General features: G+C 35.3%; 1 protein-coding gene and 1 long non-coding RNA gene across 2 annotated transcripts in view; both read right to left on the bottom strand.

Annotated features, from left to right (window-relative positions):
* On the bottom strand, window positions 1-1,195 carry LOC141642373 (uncharacterized). The gene is made up of 2 exons (XR_012543275.1): window positions 656-1,195; window positions 1-226 (listed from the first exon to the last, which is right to left on the bottom strand). It is a non-coding gene; the product is annotated as an uncharacterized LOC141642373 (long non-coding RNA).
* A 3,261-nt stretch (window positions 1,196-4,456) lies between these two features.
* The window catches only part of LOC141642372 (glucose and ribitol dehydrogenase-like), a 38,684-nt gene continuing 22,588 nt past the window's right edge, over window positions 4,457-20,552 (bottom strand). The window contains exon 2 of the transcript XR_012543274.1: window positions 4,457-4,799. The gene's annotated coding sequence lies outside the window, so the exon portion shown is untranslated. The remainder of the gene's footprint in view (window positions 4,800-20,552) is intronic.

The following is a 20,552-nucleotide window of genomic DNA, read 5'->3' as shown; positions in this document are numbered from 1 at the left end:
TCTAATTAAGAAAGTTAATGACATACTAATAATTTATTAGCCAAAGTATCATTACAAGTATTTATACACCCACAAAGTATACAACCTTTGTATTCCCCTAATAAGCATTAAAATATTGAAGTTTTACATGTATTGAAAATACACAAAATGTCTCTGTATCATCAGAAGAACAAAGCAGAGAAACTATGCATCAAACTCCGCTCTTCAAGACTCCCCTAGCATATCTCTGTAAAATAAGAGGAAAAAAAACACAATTATCATTACAAAACTCTAGATTGTGAAAACAAAAATGGTGAAAGAACATCAAATGTGCAATTACCCAGAAACAAAATCAAAAAATTATAAGTATATTGATCGATTCTAATTAAAACTGTCTTATTATACAAAAACCACATCTTTAAAAGTCCTTATACGAGTTAACAAAGTATGAAAATAGATCTGGGCAATAATAATTCATTAAAATTGAAATTGAAAAGAAAAATAGATCTGGGCAAACAACACAATGACAATGAAATTGTGAATAAAAACACATTATATAAGTTGGTAAGGTCAAAATTAGAAGAAGCAGGAACAAGAGAAGATGAAGTATGCTTCTAAAAATGTAGATCTAGATATTAAAAAACACTTTAAAAAGGTTTAGAAAAGTAGATCTTACCATCTCAATGACAACGAACATCCGGGCCTAACTCCTTTAAAGATTGAGATTGTATGATGAATGATGACAGAGACACGATTGCAGGGGCTTTGAGGTTGAATATCTAAATAATTGTCTTATAGATTTTATGAGAAGAGAGTTTTTTTTGTTGGTTAATGAAGTGAAGTAAATTGGGGAAGAAGGAGAGGTAGAGAGGCGGATGTAAAGGGATTGAAAAACAGAAAAACAAAACGCTAATCCCAACCTTTATAAGTCTTGTGATGCACAATTTTTCTCAGAAACATTAGTCGGTCGCTAATCCTTGTATTTTTAGATGCTAAATTGCAACTCATGTAAATTTGGTTGCAAGTGTGCAACTAATATTAAATTGGTTGCTAATTTGCGTCCAATTTTTGCGACTAACTTCAACTCAGTTGCTAATGCGCAACCAATTGTTAGTAGTTGCTAATTAGCAACCAATTTATTGACGGTTGCTAAGGTTGGTCGCAAAGTGGCCTTTTTCTTGTAGTGTATAAAATATCAAGCTTTACATAAGGTATGATTTCGGGATCCTTCGTCGTAGAAATAAGTAATAATATTGTGATTATTATATAGTATTATCGGCTGTATAATGTTATATTACCATTATGTTACTCACATGTTATACTAATTGTCTTTTTTAAGTTGCCTGCTTGTTTTTCGGGGCGTTACAATAATCCATGGCTTGCACGAAACAAGAGACAACCTCATCATGATTCATGACCTAAGAAATTTTCTCTACCACCATACGACACGCTGTCATTGTTTATCTTGAATTTTTTTTTGGCAAATTTAATAAAAATACCCAACCTTTCACTCATCTTTTAATAATAACCCAACCTTACAAGTTAATGAAAATAATCCCACGTTTTAATGCTTATCACAAAAATATCTCAACACTAACCTTAGTTAAGTTTAAATACTAAAAAGTAATAATAAATTAGATTAAAATTAGCTTAATCCATTATGGTGTTAGATTAAGATCTCCTTCAAATAAACAATTTACCAAACTGGCAATATTGCCAACAACACTTTCAGCAAACAACCCACTACTGTCATTAAACCTTGTACACAAAAATAGTACAAAAGATAAATTAAAGAAATGAATCGCAACAAGAACAAACCCACTTGAGAAAGAATCACAAGTTAGAAATATAAACTCCAGCATGAATTAACTGTTGGAGAAATTCTAGAAAGGTCTAATCTTTGTATTTTAACTAGTTTTATGCCCGTAAAAATTTGCATGAGATTGAATATTTTATAATTTGACAAAATGTATAAGTTTTGGAGGAAAAAAAAAGTATGATGTAATAGCATGAGATAATGCAAGATACATAATACTTCGTATCATTACAAACATATATATTCAATAAATAGAAGCCAATAAAAAACTAACGTCTTACAAAAGTCGTTCCAAATTTATTTTATTTTCAAATTACTGATGTTAAAAAAAATTATCATTATTTTATTAATCTTTTAATATATATTTTTGTAAAATTGGACGGAGAAACAAACCATCGAAATAAATATTTATAAAAATACATAGTATAGAAATATTATAAATTAAACAAATATATGACTAATTTAAGAACCGCTCCAAGCCTCCGACTCAACCGTATGCACAAGCTATTTGTCAATCCACTGCTCCCCATATGACCAGAAATATCATATGATTCACCAGTCACCATAGATATTTGAAAATATTTAATGTCAGTATCAATAATACGAGTGCCTACGATATAACACAAATATACAATATGAAATGCAAACATGATATGCAAGTATGAAAATGATAAACATAAGTGACCTCCGATCACCATTCCTCCAAAATAAATCTGGTGACGGCATTGCAACACCGACTGTAATACCCCGAATTTTATAGTTGTGCACTCGGTCGTGTACAACAGAGTACTCGATCGAGTGGCAGAGTACTCGACCGAGTATAGTGACCAAGTGCCTTCCGGGTAGTTAACTAGTTTCTGGTTGTGTGCCACTCGGCCGTGTGGCTGGTGCACTCGACCGAGTGTCACCGAGCATTTCATATGAGTACTAATATTGCTAAATAAAATTAGTTGTTCAAAAGTTCATGCATAAACAACTCAACAATTAATTAAAGATTGATAAACTATTAGATAAGATCAAAACTATATACAAATACATTTAGAGATAAATCATAAAAAAACTCGGTAAAAATAACAATATGTTTGTAGTTAAAACTAAATAAATAAATGTTTGTAATTCGACCCATTTCTAACCCTATCTCGACTCAAAATCCAATTTTACAACCGGAAATTAACCTGATCCGTATTTCACCCGAACCCGAAATGATCGAACTCGTAACATGTACCCCTAACACCTTTGACAAGTCTAGGCGTGGCAAATTGACAGTAGTTTGGGCCTGGGGGTCATGACTATGTGTGAAATCCATCATCTGAAATAGGGTTATGTTTTGGACTGAAAATCCAGGAGGTTTGTAGTAGCTGGCCCATACTCATTTAATGTATTCAAATGGAATGTTTGGCTTGTATATGGGCTGAATTGGTCTTCTTTGTCTTTCATATCTTGACCCTATTACTCAAACCCCGACCTACCCCTGTCGTTAGGGATATCAATTTCACCTGCATCCATCAAAACTCGATTCACCCAATCCTAAAAGATGGATGAAAATCCGACTTAAATGGACGATGGATAGATGATGGATGGGTTGGATGAAGAAATTTTACCCGCCATCCATCCATCACCCGATTTTATTACTTTTTATTTAATGTTTTTTTACAAATAACACATTATTATTATTAAGATGTAAAAGATTCAAATTGTCATATTTTTATACTCTCAATATAACTATTTTGTGAACCTACCCACTAGAAAGTTAAACTAAAATAATAATCTAACTTTATTTTTGTAGAGAATAAAAAATCATTTTTTTTAACATCAAACATATAAATATACAATACCTGTTTATCACCTGATCCACCCGTTTCATCCATGGATGATGGATGGATGGATGATAGATGATATGTTTCACGGATGACGGACGGGTTGGATGAGACTTTAAAAGGATGGATGGATGACGGATGAGGCTTCACCCGACCCGAACCCGATCCATTGACATCTCTATCTGTCCGGTGTGTGTTTTTTTTCTTTTTCAAAAATATACAACAATATTACCCCAATGCCTTAATGACTCCTGCAATTTGCGGGGTAAGGGAGGGTCTAATGTACGCAGTCTTACCCTTATGTTAGCAACACAAAGAGGCTGTTTCCAAATGACCCAAGATGAAAATTGCGTCGAGAACTGCATCCAAGGACCGCCACTTCACAAAAGAACAAAGCGCAACCGCGTTAGTGAGCCATTTTGATTTTTTTCAGAAAAATATACCCTGGAATTTGTGGGAGCCATTAAGGCACTGAGATAATGTTGTTTTTTCAAAAATATGTCTGAACCGAGCCGACATGCCTCCTACCCAACGTAGGCCGGGTGGCCTGAGCGGCTAGTCTTGCTATAAACGGAAACAGAAAGTTTAAACAACTAGTCTTGTTATAAACGGATATATCCGTCAATAGCTAAAGACGGGTCAAATAGCTTGAAAGTGGTGACATTTTTGGCCTCCACACCCCCACTTATTGTTTGTCCTATTAGGAATGTGGTATTATATTTGACCCATATTTATCTAGAGATTTTATGAAGTTTAAATACTTTACTTTTATTCCCCTACCATTTCCTCCAGATCCGCAATTTTTTTTTTTTTTTTTTTTTTTTTTTGACAGCAAGATCCGCAATTTATACAAGCCTTTAATTGTGAAAAAGCCTTACTTGGCATGTCTTCTTAGAGGTATTTAAGCGAATTGAATAAGAGATTGATCACAACATATATTCGACTTATGCAAACAATGTGCAAAATGCACATGAATGATTCTCCTATAGATGTATAGTAGTAATATTTTGACATATTATGAAAGTGGTGACATATTTGACCTATCTATATCTTTAGATGGATATACCCTTATACAATAAGACTAATTGTGGCGGTTGATGACTATATTGATGTAGGCCGAGGTCCCCTTATTGTCTTCGTAGAATTGTTGCTTTAAGCATCTTTTTAGCCATTGATGATTTTTCCTCCTAAAATAAAATAAATCAATCCAAACAAAACCTCAATTTAAAATAACATCAAAGGTAGCTAACATAACTAATTTACCAAATTATTTATCGTTTTGACGATCATTTAAACTATTTCATGTCAATTAGTCCACGTTATCAATTTTTAAGATCTGATAAAACGTCATAGCGACTTTAGTTCTATGATTTGAAACCGAATTAAAAAGTCTTATGTGATTTTTTTTTTAAAAATGAAAATTAGACGAATTCCATTAGGATGAAGAACTTGTCCGGTCATGAAGGATGAGCACTCATTGCTAGCAAGGAAAACATAGGAAGGTGCCATTTCGAAAGGCTCTCCTGCTCTTCCAATGGGCGCCTGAGAATTGAAATTAACAACCTTATCAACCGGGAGTGATGCCACTTGGAGTGGAGTCCAGATGGGGCCCGGTGCAACCCCGTTCACCCGGATTCCCCGCTTTAATTATCACGAGTTTACTGATTATATTATGACATGATCGATTCCTATAAAAAATAAAATATTTATTTCAAAATTCATAGATCCTTTTGATCCGTTATCAACTAAACGAGTTGGATCCGTCACATGTTTAACCTCAAGTTTGTTGGAGGGTTTGTAATTCGGATCAACGGAGATTGGAAGAGGAGTCATCAAGTATTGTTTTCCGGGTTGGGTATCCTGATGCTGTGCTGGGAGTTTTTCACCTTGACAAGCCATTGAATTGCCTTACTAGAAAATTCAAGTTGCTCTCAACAATATTAGCAAAGATTAAGTTTACTACTACTCCAGTACCCCGTCTCACAGTGAATAGTTTACACTTGTTTTATTTTATGAGGGGGGAATGAAGTAAGTGTAAACTATTAACTGGAACGGAGGTAGTACAAATCTTTTGTTTAGCTTTGTATGAATTTGTACGTGAACGATCGATTGTACTCTATTTATAGGACAAACTAGTCTTTTGCTTAGGTGGTATGTAGTACAATGTACTCCCTCTGTCCCGGTGAATTGTTATCTATTTCCATTTTGAGCTGTATCATTCATTTGTTATCTATTTCTATTTTAGGTAATTATTGAACAAGTAGCTAGTGTATAGAAGTGGACAATTCTTCCTTTATTTTATTAGTTTGATTCACATGCATTGGTCTTTGTGTAAAAAGGAATAGATAACAATTGACTGAGACGGAGGGAGTATTAATTAATGAATAGGAATAATGTCGTGGTGTTTAATCTCACGTTTTGTTAATGGTGGTCATTGACTCACTGGTCCAAAATCAACATAGTTTATTTTAAGGATTTGAGAATTGGGGCACCGGCCATTAAAAAGGAATTGACAAATATGTACGTGCATGTATGCGTAGTAACCCATCCCTAGTAACCCGTTGTTTCAGTTTACTAGATAGAGAGAGAAATGTGTGTGAAAACACCGGTTCTTTTTTCAAGGTATTCTTTTGTAAAACCGTCTTTAAGACAATGTTTATTAATTGAGTTGCGTGAGGAGTATGTCATAAGAGTAACTAAAACAAAACAAAATTGAAGACTATCTTCTATATACGGGTTCCAAACGATTTGTATAAGATCGTGTAGAAGGTCGGGAGGTGCATACATTTTCATTGCCATCCTATACCATCCACAATCTGTCCACCATGAGACAGGAGTACATACGATACCATAATACACCCTAACCAATAAGCGAATTATAAATAACAACGCTAATAATAAATAATTAAGTACTCTGTATAATCTAAATAGAATATATTCCGTAAAAGGAAAAAAAACTTGTCATTAATTAAGGTGTACTCCTTGTACGATGAATAGTTTACACTTGCTTTATGAGTCATGACCTAAGAAATTTTCTCTACTATTTCCTTTGTCCAAGTGAATAGTTACACTTGCTCTATTTTGTGAAAGGAAAATAAAGTAAATGTAAACCATTAACTAAGACGGAGAGAGTATCATACAACATGTCATTGCTTTTCTTATCCAATCATCCAAACTACAATATTGGGCCTCATTTGATTTTTGGAGGCTGCGATCCTGCTGTTTGGGTAGGGTTTTGGAGGAGTTGCTTGGGCATTAAAGAAGGGAGTTTCATGGGCATGGTAGGAGGAGAAAATAATTGGGCTTGGAGCATGGATTTGGGCTACTTTTTTTTTAAAACCGAAAAGAATAATTTATTAATAAAACGTCATACGACACTTATAAAAGATAAGTATAATCGAAAACAAATCTAATGGAAATCAAAGAAAAAAAAATTTCTTATAAACTAGGGATCTCAAAACAGCATCTAACAATTCGGCACGTTTTAATATCGATATCTTTATGTAGCTTTTGAGGGGATCCTTCGTTTGATTTATGAGATAAAATTTACCTCTGACTGGTTCCAAAGATCATTGACAAATCACTTGTACCCTTTGAAAGAACACGCTACGAACCATCAACGAACCACTCTTAACTATATTACTGATGAGACTAAACCCACGAATAAAGGAAAAACCCCCGAAATAAGGGACAGAAAAACGATTCTCACTAAAAGGGAGACTTTTATTGAATAAAAAATAAATCTGCATATTATTGATTGAAATATGAAATAATTTTGGGGTTTACCATCGATTGATAATCAATGGCCGGAAACCCCGCGTATAACTGATGAAGGCTAGAGTTTTTTTAGAGAGAGGGGCTGATTTGGGCTCCTTCTTTGGCTTGTTTAATTTTAAGGGAATAACAATGCTGCTACAGTTTTTGTTAATGCCACAACAATACAAGTTCCTAAGGGCATGTGTATTAGTCGATCACCGTCTTACAAACATGAGTGTCATTAATAATTTAAAAAGAGACATTATGCCTTACCTTAATTTATGGGCACTAAAAGGAGACGATTTTGCGCTAAAAATGTTGTATCTTACATGGGTAGTCGTGCCCAAGAAGGTGAGAAAAGATTGGTTTAAATCGAGCTTGAAATCGCACTCCACTCTGCGTTAGACCGAACGCAGAACAAAAGCTATAAAAACATGGGTATAAAAATCAACTAAAACAATAATTTAAAAGAATATTATTCGGTATTATTGAAATCGTATGAGAAAATTGTTGATTATAACCTTTTAAAAACCAATTTTTGAAAATTACGGCCTTGTAATTTTTTTTTTAAAATTACACTCATAATATTTTTTTTTTTTTAAATTGCACCACGATGACGTTTCCGGTGAATTTTATCAAAAATTGACCGATATATCCTTGCCTACCTACTCAAAGTCCCAAATCTTTTCACTTTACCTATCATTTTCCCCACCCGTATTCTATAAAATTTTCCCAAAATCTTTCCCTAATTTCTACTGTAATTCATTCCCATTGTCAAATAACGGCTCCAGATCATGAGTGGCAAAGTTGTGCCATCGTCTGACGGTTCTACCTCGAAGAGCAAGTATTCATACAACCTATTTTCTATTAAATTTATCTTCAATTTGTTGTTGTTGTTGATAGTGGTATTCCAAATTTGATATTGCCCCCCATTTTGTTGTTTTCAATTAATTGAATCGATTTTTAGAGTTTCAATTTTGGGAGAATTGAAGAACCCTAACTATTTTCAATTTGGGGAAAATTGATAATAAAGAACATTAATTAATTTTAAGATGCAATGTAAATAATATAACTAGAATTCAGTTAAATTGATTAGGGTAAAATTTGAATAAAATGGGTGAATTAGATTAGCTGATATTGTTGAAGAAATGAAGAATTAGAGAGGAATGGAGTTGTGAAATCTGATTTGGGGATGAACATAAGGGGTTATAAAGGTTGAACGTAAGGGTATTTTGGTCTTAAAAAATGAATTTAAGTCACAAAAATTCAAATTGGCATCAATTTCCTGCCGAAGTTAACGTTTTGACGGTAATTTGTGATTAGAAGTAATAATATGGTTGTAAACTTGCAATTAACAAAAAAAATAAATTATAAGACTATAATTTTTAAAAATTGATTTTTAAAAGGCTGTAATCAATAATTTTCTCAAATCGTATATATTGTAATAATACTTGTAACTTGTAATACAAGTAGTGTATATTGTATTTTAGGGAGTAGTAACGATTTTCCTTATTCGTAGTATTTAGTTGCCTTAGTAGAAGATATGATGTAATATTGTAGTTGTATATATTCGAGTCTTGGCATCGATGAATGATGAGTCATAATTATATACATATTTATGCCTCCCCTTAATTACTTTTGATACAGTTTTCGTGCTAGTTTATATCATTTACATGCCTTTTATGTTAGAATGTCGATACTTCCGCCTTTTGATGTTTAATGCAGGAATGATGCATTTGAGGAGCAAAGGAATGAAATGGGCATCGCGGAGTGAGCATGAAGGGATACACGAAGCATGGCACGAGAATCCATAAGAATGAAGGAAGAGAAGTTAAGAGGAAAACACGAAGAAAAGAGCTTCTTATTACAAGTGCCTACTTTGAAGAGTCATATCTCGAGTTCTACAACATATTTTCAAGTGATTCTAATTAGAGGTGAAAGCCTATCCTCTTAGCTTTCAAACGCCGCAAAAATCGCTTGTTTCTGACAAGTAACGAAGAAATGGCGGCCGTTTGAAGTTCAGTGTGCGAAGCAGGAAATTGGTGCCTCGATCGAGTCAACCTTGGCTCGATCGAGGAACTTCATGCTCGATCGAGTCACCCTCGACTCGATCGAGGAACCAACCTAATTAACTAAATTTCGCAATGTCGAGAGTTGGGTGTTCTTGAACTTTGGTGCCTCGATCGAGTCACCCTTGGCTCGATCGAGGAACCTTCCAGTTTTATAATTCCCGCAACTTTCCTTAAGTCGGTTATGTATTGCTATAAATACCAAAACTCGTACCCTAGGTTATTTTATGCTTTATTTTCAGTAGGTTTAATATAGCTACCTTAGAAAACTCTCTAAAATACTTAGTTTAGTTTATTTATTGTTCTTACTTCCGGATCTAGCTATTTACGGTATTGTTCTTAATCTTTCCTTTATTATTAATCATTTATTTCATTGTTCATCTTTTATGCTTGCAATCATGTTTCTTATTAATGTTATTGTTGTTCTTCTTTCTATTATGCGTAGCTAAATCTCTTATCTAGGGTGAAAGGGGATCTAGGTTGTTAGAAAAGGGATTATTATGAATTGATTGTTAAATTGCTCTTAATTGTTGTTTGATTATCGTACTACTTCTAATTAGTTAATTACTGATCAGAATTGATTAATTAGTCTTGCATAAACTAGGATTATCACCGACCGGGTTAAGACTAGTATAGGCCACGATAATTGAATAGAGATAATTTAATGATAGCGACCGCATGTTAAATTAGATCTAAAAGAAATATTGAATCGACCGATCATATGACTTTCAACAATATACAATGCTCAATCAATGAATTAAATTCTACCCTTTGACGACGACCTAGTGAACCCGATCTCTAGACCTTTTAATATTATTGTTATTCATCTTTTATTTACTTGCAATTAGTCGATTAGCATACAAACAATCAAACCCCAAAAATTGGTTACCTTAAGACGGAATTAAATATAAACAAACTAGATAATCACCGCCTCCCTGTGGATTCGACCCTGACTTACCGCTAGCTATTTTGTTAGTACTAAGCTAGGATTTATTTTGATTAAGGCAAACGACTGAAAAAAAAACCTTATCAAATTTGGCGCCGTTGCCGGGGAGGCAACAATTGTTCTGTTTGTTTCTGTTTATTTTTGTCTTTTGTTTCAGGGAACTCCAGTTCCTTGAGACAGTTTTATCTTTTCTTGTTATTTTCGTGTATGCCCAGGTCTAACAGGTTAGAGATCCTACCGTTTGATCCCGAGCCAGAAAAGACATTTCGCTACTGACGAAAATTTCAAAGAGAAGTAAGTCAAGTGGAAGACTTGAGTACACTTGACTACGAGCGGTATACTTTCGCAGAAGACTCGTCCTTAGAAGAGGACACACTTATTTCTGCAGCTGTGACTTCTACAACACCAAAGATGCCTACATTAGCAAGTCACTCCGAACCCACGGTTGATTCTATTCCTAAAGGCTTCAAGCTCTCTACCGCTGATAAGGGAACTTTTGAGATCAAGCCTTCTTACATAAGTTTGATAGAGAAGAATTTATTTGGAGGAAAAGCAGGAGAGGACCCCGCAAAACATATGGAGAAATTCGTTACTTATTGCTGTTCTATTCCTTTAACAGCTGGGGTGTCTCAAGATCAGGTCAAGCAAACTTTATTCCCTTTCTCTTTGAGAGATGATGCAGCTGAGTGGTTAAGGGACTTAGACATGGAGACCGACGCAATTTCCAACTGGACTTCTCTAGCTCTTGCATTCTACAAGAGGTATTTTCCACCACAGAAAACTAATGCATTGAGAAGTCAGATTACAAGTTTTAAGCAAGGTCCTACTGAGGATTTTAATGAAGCGTGGATACGGTTCAAAAGACTAGTGTGGTCCGTCCCTCACCATGGATTTGAGATTTGGTTCCTTTGCAACCAGTTTTACAACGGGTTGTATGATGATCATAGAGTTTTACTTGATTCTGCTGCTAATGGGAGATTCCAAGATAACACTAATGACAGTAATGCTTGGAAGTTGATTGATCAGATTGCTACTCACACAGCTTGAGTATGGTAACCCCAGAGGAAGTAAGAGAGGAAGTGGCTCAGATAGTGCGGTCGCGGCACAGTTGGAGACTATATTGGCTCAAATAGCTGAATTAAAGACTACCCAATCCTTGGGTAAGCAAGAGATGGTTCATATGGTTCAACAAGAAGTGTCCTGCGAGAGATGTGGTATATATGGCCACACTGCGGCCAAATGTATGAGTACTATTGAGCAAGTTCAGGTCTTCCAATCTTTCAAGCAAGGTACACCATATTCTAATTTCTTTCAAGCTCCTCAACAAGGTACCTATATTATTCCTCCAAATCGTGGTAATCAGCCACAAGGAGGTTATCAAAGGCCGAATCAAGGAGGTTTTCAACAATTTCAACCTCCTCCTCAAGCTCCAAGTAATGAAGTGTCGGAGTTAAAAGCTCTATTGCAACAAACTTTGATGATGCAGCAAAAGCAAACGGCTCAAATCTCCAAACTTATGGCTCATAATAAGATGTTGGATACTCAAGTTGCTCAAATGGCGGCTCAAAATCCATCAAAACAGTCCGGTCTTCCTGCTCAAGGTAAACAAGCTCATGAGCAAGTTAATGCAATTTCTTTAAGGAGCGGTACTTCTTATAACGGTCCGGACATGCCCATTAAAGATGATGAAGCTCCATACATGCATCCTAAGGGGTTGGGAAATTTGGAGCTAAGTGACGATGAAAAAGAAACTTGCAAAGATGAAACACGAGATTTGACGAAAAGCAAAAAAGACGAAGGAGCTGAACTGCGAGGGTTCCTCGATCGAGTCAGCCCCGGCTCGATCGAGGAACCATCGTGCTCGATCGAGTCACCTCTCGACTCGATCGAGGCACCTCTTCGACAGATGGCGGTGTTTCAAAAGTTGTTTCTAAGGTCAAGCCAGCCGAGCCCATAACTATTGCACTACCTTTTCCTCACCGACAACAAAAATCCAAGCTGGATAAACAGTTTGGAAGGTTTATGGAGGTAGTAAAGAATCTTCAAGTGACAGTGCCATTTACTGAATTGGTAACTCAAGTGCCGGCGTATGCTAAATTTTTAAGAGAAATCTTATCAAAGAAGCGGTCTTTTGATGAAGTGGCGACAGTAGCATTTACTCAGGAGTGCGCGGCCGCATTACAAGCTAACTCACCACCAAAGCTTAAGGATCCAGGGAGTTTTTCTATTCCTTGTCATATTGGTAGTATAGCTATTGATAGAGCCCTTTGTGATTTAGGGGCTAGTGTTAGTGTCATGCCGTATTCAATTTGCAAAAAGTTAAATATGGGTCAACTCCGTATTACTAATATGACCTTACAAATGGCCGACAGATCTTTAAAGAAACCTATGGGTGTCTTAGAGGATGTGCCCGTTAGAGTAGGGAAGTATTTCATTCCAGTTGACTTTATTGTTATGGATATGGCTGAGGACTCTCAAGTACCCATCATTCTTGGTAGACCATTCCTTCACACTGCTGCAGAGCACTCATAGATGTTAGGGATGGTAGTCTGACACTAAGAGTTGGGGATGACACTATTAGATTTGTTCTTGATAATACTTTAAAACGTCCTCCTGATTTAAAAGCTTCTTGTCATATGATTAATGCTCTTGATCCTACTTTTGATGATTGTCTTGCTTTATGTTTTGATAGGAATCCATATGATGCCCCTGCTGTGCGTCATATCCATGGAGCAAGGAAGTGGATGAGATAGAGAAGGCTGATTTATGGAGATGATCCTCTTCCCGAGATGGTTTACAGCTGTGTTGAGAGTGTTGAAATAGAAGCTGAATTGGATGCTTTGGAAGCTGAGATTTTCAAAAAGGAGTCAGTTAGAGTTTTTGATGAAGCTTCTATGACAGACGAAGTGCCTTATATCCTTCCTCAAGAAGATGACCTGAAGAACGATGAACATTGCTCTTATTTTACATTAGATTTTGAGTTTGATGAGCCAGGACATTTTACATTGTTTTTATTCTTTGCTTGGACTTTTTATTGGTGCTACTTATGTTTGTGTGTAGCACATGCACTACTTTTTGATTTACTGTTACGAGCTTTAACTTGTATTGATTATGATTCGTGTGCGGATTTATTTTAAATGCAGGAAGTTGCTCGTCCAGATGGTTCCTTGATCGAGTAAGACGAGGCTCGATCGAGTAACCACGCTTTTGGGTTTATTTCATAGCCAGACGATGACAGGAATTGCGCGGTTGATTATTTTCCCTTATTTTTGCAGCTGGTTTGGGGGAAATTCTAAGCTCTTACCCGGTATTCTCTTCCCTTGTACCTTCTTTAATTGTATTATCTATTTCTTTTCCATTCTTTTTGTTAGTTGTGTCCTTTAGGTTGCTGGATTTTTGTGTGATTGCTATGCTGTAGGCGTCACAATGAGGACACTGTGACATTTAGGTTTGGGGGAGGGTCTTTTATTATGTTGTGTGCTTTTTATTTATGTTGTGTGCATTTATATAAAAAATCCATAAAAATTAAAAATTTTATAAAATACAAAAACATGTTTTTCCTTTGTTTTAGGTCGAGTCTTGGTGAATTGAATAACAATGATGTTAAATTGCATTGTTTTTGCATTAGAATCCCATATAGTTGTCCATGTACATTGTTTTGACTCGTTAGCCATGAAAACAAAGCTCATAATTCAAGTCTTAACCGTATTGACATGCCTTATATTGATTAGATTTGACATAATTACGTTGGTAAACTACTTAAATTCTGAGGTCTATAGAGCTTCCAAGGCCAGAAACATCAATAAACTGGTCTCATTGTCAATTAGGCTTGAGTGTGGTTTCTCCTTGTGGAATGTGTAATATCAAATTGCATAAGTGTGACATTGATTTCTTGATACTTTTATTGCTTTCATTTGACTAAGTACATGTGGATAGGCGATTCTTACCGTTCAAATAAGCCTTATAATATCCTTTTTGTTAGCCCGTTTGAACCCCTGTAGCAAATCTTAAATTACATCATATTAGCTACAATCCAAGAATTTGCCTACCTTTTCGGGACAGTCGTAGTTGCTTGTTTATCATAATTATTTTGCTATTATGGTTGGGATGGGACTTATTGTTGTCATGTGGGTATAGCAAAATACTTTTAGCGATTGTGTTGTATCCTTGTGTTGGAAAAAGAAAAATATGAAGCAAAAGAAAAAAAAAAAGAAAAAAAAAGAAGAAAGAAGAAAGAAAAAAATCGAAAAATAGAAAAAAAGAAAAGAAAAGAAAAGAGATTGCTTCATTTGGTTTTGTCAAGGATCAAAAGGATGGTTGTTAGAATCTAATGCATAGTTGGAGAGTAATTTATTAGCTCTCATATGTTGTAAAGTTGAGATCATTTCTCTAAGTTGGGTTCATTTATTATCAAAGATTTGGTTTTTGTTTTGGTTAGCGCTGCGACTACCGTCTTAGCTCCACATATCCATAACGTGCTTTGGCACAAACCACTTCTATTCCTTTAACCCATTTGCCACCCTTATTGTCCTTGATACGTGTACTTTTGTCTACATATGATGATTGCATATTAGTTGGGGAAATCCCTATCACATTAGATTGCATGCATGTTTCATAAGTTGAGTGAGTGCTTCTACTTCTTTCTATCTTCACATATAATTCACCCTATATACTTATGTGCATGAGTGAATCCGCGAGAATCCGACTAATTTGTGTTGCAAGATCGAAAGGTATTTGGCATTTGTATCTAGTATGGTGACTTGAGACTTGAGCTACGTTTTCTATTTCCCGTACCTTTGAATTTGTTTTATTGGTACACTTTAGTCATTACTTTGTTACAGATATGGATAGCTTGGGATTTGTATGTGCATTAAACATTAGCTCTGAGTCGTTTATTCGCCATTTGTATGATTGCATTTTGTATTGTGTGTTGCTTTGCTTGAGGACAAGCAAAGAGATGGTTTGGGGGAGTTTGATGAGTCATAATTATATACATATTTATGCCTCCCCTTAATTACTTTTGATACAGTTTTCGTGCTAGTTTATATCATTTACATGCCTTTTATGTTAGAATGTCGATACTTCCGCCTTTTGATGTTTAATGCAGGAATGATGCATTTGAGGAGCAAAGGAATGAAATGGGCATCGCGGAGTGAGCATGAAGGGATACACGAAGCATGGCACGAGAATCCATAAGAATGAAGGAAGAGAAGTTAAGAGGAAAACACGAAGAAAAGAGCTTCTTATTACAAGTGCCTACTTTGAAGAGTCATATCTCGAGTTCTACAACATATTTTCAAGTGATTCTAATTAGAGGTGAAAGCCTATCCTCTTAGCTTTCAAACGCCGCAAAAATCGCTTGTTTCTGACAAGTAACGAAGAAATGGCGGCCGTTTGAAGTTCAGTGTGCGAAGCAGGAAATTGGTGCCTCGATCGAGTCAACCTTGGCTCGATCGAGGAACTTCATGCTCGATCGAGTCACCCTCGACTCGATCGAGGAACCAACCTAATTAACTAAATTTCGCAATGTCGAGAGTTGGGTGTTCTTGAACTTTGGTGCCTCGATCGAGTCACCCTTGGCTCGATCGAGGAACCTTCCAGTTTTATAATTCCCGCAACTTTCCTTAAGTCGGTTATGTATTGCTATAAATACCAAAACTCGTACCCTAGGTTATTTTATGCTTTATTTTCAGTAGGTTTAATATAGCTACCTTAGAAAACTCTCTAAAATACTTAGTTTAGTTTATTTATTGTTCTTACTTCCGGATCTAGCTATTTACGGTATTGTTCTTAATCTTTCCTTTATTATTAATCATTTATTTCATTGTTCATCTTTTATGCTTGCAATCATGTTTCTTATTAATGTTATTGTTGTTCTTCTTTCTATTATGCGTAGCTAAATCTCTTATCTAGGGTGAAAGGGGATCTAGGTTGTTAGAAAAGGGATTATTATGAATTGATTGTTAAATTGCTCTTAATTGTTGTTTGATTATCGTACTACTTCTAATTAGTTAATTACTGATCAGAATTGATTAATTAGTCTTGCATAAACTAGGATTATCACCGACCGGGTTAAGACTAGTATAGGCCACGATAATTGAATAGAGATAATTTAATGATAGCGACCGCATGTTAAATTAGATCTAAAAGAAATATTGAATCGACCGATCATATGACTTTCAACAATATACATTGCTCAATCAATGAATTAAATTCTACCCTTTGACGACGACCTAGTGAACCCGATCTCTAGACCTTTTAATATTATTGTTATTCATCTTTTATTTACTTGCAATTAGTCGATTAGCATACAAACAATCAAACCCCAAAAATTGGTTACCTTAAGACGGAATTAAATATAAACAAACTAGATAATCACCGCCTCCCTGTGGATTCGACCCTGACTTACCGCTAGCTATTTTGTTAGTACTAAGCTAGGATTTATTTTGATTAAGGCAAACGACTGAAAAAAAAACCTTATCAATGAATAATTGGAGAAATCTTCTCGTTCACTTCTCTTTGTTTCTTAGTTTCACATGGTATCAGAGCAGTGATCTAATTTTTTTCAAAACAAAAATCAAAACACATCATAAGATGCAAGGAGACGATGACAAGAAAAAAGGAAATAAAATCAATGAAAAACAGACTATTCCCATCACCTCGCCTCTTTACCTTCATCCGTCGGATAACCCTAATTTAATGCATACAAAACAATTTTTAACGGCGAAAATTATGAATTATGGACGAATGCTGTTAAAAATGGTTAAGATGCGAAGAACAAAATAATTAATTGGATTTCGTTGAAGAAGAGGTCAAAAAGTCGCAAGGTGTTGAAGGAGTAGACAACCTTGAATTGTTGGCATGGCGCCACGACAATGGAACACGATGTTAAAGGCATGCCTATGAAATGTGATTGAACCAAAATTACAATCCAAGTATCACTTTCACGCTGAAAGTTGCAGAAGTTTGGGATGAATTAAGGGACCGTTTTTCGGTAGGAAATGCTCCGTGAGTGCATCAATTGAACAGCGAACTCAATGAATGTAAGCAAGGATGACAATCGATGGTGGAGTACTACACCAAATTAAAAACGATTTGGGATGAACTTGCACGTTATAGCAAGGTACCAAAGTGCACATGTGGCGCAGCAGCAGTGATGGCTAACGAGCGAAAGGAGGAGAAGGTCCATCAATGTTTGATGGGCATAGACACGGCGTTATACGGTACTGTTCATACCAACTTACTGATAGGTTTATCGCGTACCTATACAAAGATAATTTCTCTAGACACAAATTAATGTAGTAATAGGGGTCGAACACAAGGAAACGGGAATTACGTCGTGAATTGCTATAGGTAGATTTTTATCAAGGTCGATTACGATTTGGGTTTGGTTTGTTTGGTTGGTGATTTATAAAAATGCAATGTAAATAATATGATAAGAGATAGTCTAAAGGGTTCGGGTCACTCATGCAAAGGTAAACATATGAACATGTTAAACTCGATACTAATAATTTTGTCAATTGTTTAGGCTTAAAGATACCCACCTTACGGCATTAGTATCAACCATAGACCGGGTCCTAGAAAAACTCTCGTACATGACTAGGTTGTCCTACCACACATGTTTAGTCTAATTCAATTCCGTGCCTCTCGACTTTAGAACGAATGAATAAATTTAATCTACGACTACGGCCGATAATCAAAGATTAAGCGTAACAAAGCAAACATGTGATGGAAACAATTAATCAATATTATTATGAACTTTATTTAATCATTTTATATGTTTGATTTTGCATGGCTCCCCTAGCCTTTAGACTAGGAAGTTTAGCTACTCATACTAAGATGTAAAATGTAAACTAAATTATGAGAAATGTTAAACATGATTATTTGATTTATGTAAATTAGATGATATAACATGTGAAGGAATTAACGCTAATGTAGAATGAAATGCTTGATTAAAATAACTATGTCGTAACTAAAATAATGATGTAAATTACAAACTTGCAATAAGAAATACCTTATAAGGGAGGACTTGTATGGAAGAACAAATAACAAATAACCAAAGCTTGAATATCAAATGCTTGAGAATATCTTGAAGTACAAAATGTTGTAAGATTAACTAAGGAATGCTTAACAACTTATAAATTGAAATGAAAACTAATGAGAAAAAATTTATAATGCTTGAGGCTTATTGTAGTAAACTTAGACGTAAAATGATATGCCCAAAACCTAGAAATACCTCTCCTATTTATAGGAGAGGAGGGTGAAACGTAAATCACCAAGGGACGTGTAACCCCGATCGGGGTCGTGTGTTTCCGGGTGATTTCTCTTAATTCCTCTCTTAATTTTTTGAGGAATCCAAAGCTTATACTTTAATGCACCTTAATCACCCGTGTAAATGCCTTATCTATCATCTTTAGAGCCTCCAAAAAGTATCCCATGCATGTTAGAATCCTAAGCTTTCCATCTTGACTTGGACTTCATCATTGGGCTTTGACTTGATTGTTGGCATCATTTGCATTACACATATTGATCCATAAATTTCTCCATGCAAAACTCAAGCAATCTTCACACACTTAGTCCAATAGTTGGCCTTGTTTAGCTTAGTAAACTTGGTGTATAAAATGATAGGAAAAAGTCTTCAAATGCTTAGATTCCTACAAAAATATAACAAACACAACCATACACCTAGAACACGAGATTAGCTCAAAAATACACTAATTATAATCAATAGAAACCGAGCTAAAATGAGAGGTAAAAGTGTATATAAAATGAACATATCAAACTCCCCCAAGCTAAACCCTTGCTTGTCGTCAAGCAAGAAACCAAATCCCATCAATTGCTATATCCTAAAAAGCTAAGCATAATGATTTAAAAACCCGAAACAACATAGGCAAGGAATAAAGCAAGACATGGATGAGATTTACACGACGGCGTAGCATAGAAAACTTTGAATGAACCTTTAAGCTCTTGCATGATCTTTTGACTTATGGACTCTCACGGGACACTCAAACTCTTTTATATGTGAAAGGACAATTTTTGTGAATGATCACTCAACTATCCTCAACTTATAACAATGTGCCCGCAATCTAATATGGTAAACATGTCAAAACTAGCAAGCAAAGACAATCAATTGTAAGCATTATAAAGAAGCCAAATGGGTAGGAAGAAGGCAAATAAACATGGGTATTAAGAAGGGGAAACAAACGAGTTATGGTAATGTGGAGCTAAGTCAAGCTAGCAACTACCAAAATGCAAAGATGCTCAATCCCAATTCTAACCCAATTTTGCAATTCAAACCATAAGAAATTTCTCCAAAATATAATGAATAATGCTTGAGAATTTCTCATATCTTTTCTTCTTCTTCTCTTTTTTTTTTTTTTTTTTATTTTTCAATGCATACTTCTTTTTTTTTCATGTTTTTTCTCATTCATTCATTTTTCTTCATTTTTTCATTTTCTTCCATTTTCCAATTTTTTTCAATTTTTTTCATTTCTTTTTTTTTCTCCTTTTTTTTAGCATTAAGACCAAGCTCACATGACTTCAAACAACCAAACATATCCCAATGAGCACCCAAACACTATCCAACTAAGCTACTAGCTCAATAAGGGTAGGCAATTTCAATGATGTAGCTAAGAATAAATTTTGTGAAGGGGTCAAAAAGGCTAAAATATCATGTGAATGGCTCCAAAATGCTAAAACAAATGAATGCGTGCTTACCATGAAATGACATGAAGATCATACTTGTGCGTTTTGATGTAACACACATTATAAGGAGACACCTACACTCAGCTAAGTGAGACCAAATAAAGATGAAATGGCCTTAAAGGAGGTTCTACCTTATCAATTTTGTAGCTTTCCAAAAGTCAAGATCAAGCCTATTCGGTTCATTCTCCATCTCCCACCTACTATGTCAAGACGTCCCCATGTAGCTAAGATCCCATCATTAAAGAATAAATCATTAGCAACAAGCTATTAGTAGGATAAGCAAAGAGGAAAGTAGGCAACAAGCAAGCACAAAGCAAAAATTTCTCTCAAAAATTTTCAAATTTTCTACACTACATGCAAACTACATTATATGCAAATGCAATCCCCCCCCCCCCCCCCCAAGCTAAACATCACATTGTCCTCAATGTGCCAACTATCCAAATCACCCAATCAAACCATAAAAA

Source organism: Silene latifolia, chromosome 2 (assembly GCF_048544455.1).
Source record: "Silene latifolia isolate original U9 population chromosome 2, ASM4854445v1, whole genome shotgun sequence".
Classification (NCBI taxonomy): Eukaryota; Viridiplantae; Streptophyta; class Magnoliopsida; order Caryophyllales; family Caryophyllaceae; genus Silene; species Silene latifolia.
The sequence above is the reverse complement of the archived record's forward strand: the minus strand, read 5'-3'. Positions and strand labels throughout refer to the sequence as shown.